Consider the following 3,834-nt stretch of genomic DNA (forward strand, 5'->3'; position numbering starts at 1 on the left):
GAGGCTTATCAATGAAAATTCCATGGAAATACAGTGACAACATTTAGGCTTGATGGAAGTCCTTATCCTATGAACTCGTTCTAAGAAAAAAAAACCAACCTTGTGAAATCAGATCGAAATGCCACAGAAGAGATTTCCTTACAGATTCATTGAGAAAATTACTCAGATTATGCATAAGAAACCTAGAGAAGAGAATGGGAATCCTTCAAAGAGCTCATGTATGAGAATCTTGTTACAGTTCCAAACTGGTAATACAGAAGAAATCAACATATTCAACTTGGCACTGAAGAGAAAGCATTAGGTTCCATGGTTAATATGAACCCTGATTTATGGAATCAACTAACACTCCACCGTAGCATAGACAACTCCATTCTTAACAAGAGGAAAATCAGGTCCTCTAGCCCATTCATGCAACTTAGTAACATAGATCAACACCAACCCTTCTGCCAGGCCTCTATCACACCTCCCGCTTCTCATAAGAAAATCATCAATGCAACCTCCAACTTGCAAAACATAAACACAGGTACCCATTGTAACAAAAGAGAATTTTAGCACATTATCCATCCTTAAAGGAGATGGAATAGGAGGAGGCTTAATCCGACTCCATAAATCATTCCTGGTATCATATCCCCAGAAAGAAAATTCAACTGCATGACTTGACAACATATAAATATATGATCCCATCATTGCTAAAGCAATCACACAACCCCCCATTGGTAGGGCCTTGGTCTTGTGCCAAGTATTAGTCTTGGGGTCATAGGAATCGATAGATCCCACATAAGCATAAGGATGTAATGAGAAACCATTCTTCTTACCAAATTTAAGCCCTCTGATTACATAAATAATCCCATCCACAACAGCACCCAAGCAGCCATATCTCTTTCTAGGCATATTTGCAATGAGTCTCCATAAATCAAGGTAAGGAACATATTCCTCTGCATGAACAATGGCTTCCCTACAAGAATCTCTCCTCATAGAGCCTCCAGCAACATAAATCTTGCCAGAAATTACACAGTAACGTTTCGTTTTCAGAGGCATAATTGGAGTACTTGAAAGGGAAAATGACAGGATTTCCAAGGAATACATTTGAATTTACCACTGGAAAAACAAAACGAACATGATGACAAAGTACTCTAAAGAATACTGCAGTTGCATTGCAAAATGATTTACAAAATAGAGTTCCAGAGACCAAGAGAGTGTACATTCATTACAAGTAAATGAATGCCCTAAATTACAATATTCAAAATACAGAAAGGAATTAAAAATTCTATAGGTGTAAAGACTGCATGAGGGAGACAGGTCACAAGATTGTTGTTGATACTTCTTCAAAAAGGGATGTGAAAGCAGCTGATGTGCAGTATGGAGAAGTAATGCATCCTTTTTAAGGAAACATCTCATAAAACACTAAAACTATGGCGATGCATCAGGTGGCATTGATGGAGGGTCACCCAAACAGATGGCCACCATTAATGTAGGCCAATCAGGTGTTTACCCCAGAGACAAACAAGGGAACCTTCCAAGTGCACATTCCAGGAAAGATAACCCCAAACTCCATATATCTGCAAATCATCCGTCATACTTTCCACTGTACCCATCAAGATCGAACCTTTCAGGACTCATATAAACACAAGTTCCCATGAAGGAATTTCACTGGGCCAAAGTGTCAGCCAACACAATGTTGACACTGAAATCAGAAATCTTGACTTCTCTTCTCTTGTTGATCAACAAATTGGAGGGTTTTATATCACAGTGGAAAATTTTGTTCTGGTGCAGGTAATGCAAGCCCTTGAGAACCTGCTTGGCAAAATCAACCAAATATTTTTCTCATATTTTCTTGTGGGCTTGAAGAACATGCACAAAGGTACCACCGTCCATGTACTCCAACGAAAAAGAGATCTCTCCTCCTCGATCTAATATGCCATAACAATGCACAATTTGTGGAGAATTCGCCCTTCGGAGAATATCCATTTCCCTCATTATTTGCTTTCGGTACTTAGTGGCTTGCCTCTATGAATTGTTATAATAAGCGGGAACGATAATGATAGCTTTATTCACTTGACAACCCAGGTATGCTTGGGTGATTTATTTCATATTAAGCAATACCATTGAAGATATTTCCTCAGCCACAAAGGTTTTCTCTTCTCCCTTAAAAGTTACTTGGATCAAGAGCTTATGATTGGATTCACAAACAATAGAAAAGGGCCAAAGGCTCTTATTAGCTTGGACAGAGGAATTGGAGAAATGCCTGCCAATCAACCTCTTGGCATAAAAAATAGTGTTCGCAGGGTTGAAAGCGACTTGATTCTTGGTAGGGTCTCTGATGAGGCGTTCATTTTCTGTGAAGGCAACCATGGAAGGAGTAATCCAATTGCCCTGATCATTGGGAATGATATCCACTATGTCATGATAACCATCCCAAACACCCACACAGCTGTAAGTGGTTCCAAGATCGATGTTTATAGCCTTGCAATTGGGATTATGAGGGAAATCCATGGATGTATATTGTGATCATTTAGCAAGATTGAACGTAACTTATCCGATGTAAATCTCAAATTAAGTTGGAGGTATAAACCTTAGATATTTTGAACTCGAGTAATTGGGTACACTGAAAGTTTTATCAGTTGGAAGAGAAAACTTCACAATCTTTTTCAGGTTAATCATTTTATATATGGACGTTTTTGAGGTACTTATCATGGAACCATTTTCAAGTTTATAGCAATACATGAGATTTAACACTGAGACAATTTGACCTGTAAATTTTAGGAAATATTTGAAAGCAAAATTTTGTTTGTTGTCCAATAGATAGATTGAAGTATGCATTATCAAAAGCTAAAATCTATGACAAATTCAAATTAGAAGACAGAGTAACATTTGTAATTACAAATTTCAGAAGCCTCTGTATATTGAGATATAATTCCATTTCAATTCATATATTATATCCAGTGACCAAATTTTCCACCGATATCATATTCATATATATATAAATGAGTAACTATGTTAGAAGATGTTGTAGCTAAATGCTAAAGTGGATATTATATCATAGTATAGTTCTAGTAAAACATAAAAATAAATATACATTATTGTGTACAATATCTTGATAGATACCTTTAAATTAGCGTTGTGTATAAGGACTAGCAACATCCTCCAAAACTATACTAACTAGTTCATCTTCCTAACTCACAGATTTTATTTATTCATTGAACTGATGTACATATTCCTACTCTTCTTTCTCATTTAACTCTCCTCTGGACAAATTTGCTTAGGTTCTTGAATCCGAGGCCATTGCCTGATCAACTCTGCGAAGATTAAGTGCAGAATTCCAGAGCTGCCTCCATTCGTCTCGTGCCTCATCCAACTGTTGTTGTACTGCCAGCACATATTCTTTAATTTCTGCTACTTGAGCTATAATTTGATTGTCAGTTTCAGTTTTTGTTGCATCAATATTGGGAATGGAACCCCTATTGCAACTTTAATTTCTACTACTTGAGCTATAATTTGACTGTCAGTTTCAATTTTTGTTGCATCAAGATTGGGAACAAAAGCCCTATTGCAACGTATGTGTTCTTTATGACTTTGCAGCATTCCTTGAGTCTCTTGCAAATAATCCATTTGATAAATTGTAAATAAATTGCCAACAATCTCATGCAAATCTCTCGAATCCATTTGATAACCTATGGAGAAATTACCAGTAATCTCATATATACAAAAAGAGAGAAGTGGATCATTTATTTCCAGAATCGAATGAAGTTCCAAGAGTCGTGAACTTCATAATAAAGGAAGAATATGTTAAATAGGGAGCATATATCCTCACCTATACAACATTTAATGTACTGT

General features: G+C 36.6%; 2 pseudogenes; both read right to left on the minus strand.

The window, feature by feature from the left end:
- Nucleotides 1-339: 339 nt before the first annotated feature.
- On the minus strand, nt 340-1,038 carry LOC149195903 (F-box/kelch-repeat protein At5g26960 pseudogene; annotated as a pseudogene).
- Nucleotides 1,039-1,267: 229 nt separating this feature from the next.
- Nucleotides 1,268-2,493, minus strand: LOC149195904 (mitogen-activated protein kinase kinase 9 pseudogene; annotated as a pseudogene).
- Nucleotides 2,494-3,834: the final 1,341 nt, after the last annotated feature.

The sequence above is a fragment of the Pinus tabuliformis genome, chromosome 2_2, assembly GCF_031772625.1.
Source record: "Pinus tabuliformis cultivar Carrire ecotype Pingquan chromosome 2_2, CPIR1, whole genome shotgun sequence".
NCBI lineage: Eukaryota > Viridiplantae > Streptophyta > Pinopsida > Pinales > Pinaceae > Pinus > Pinus tabuliformis.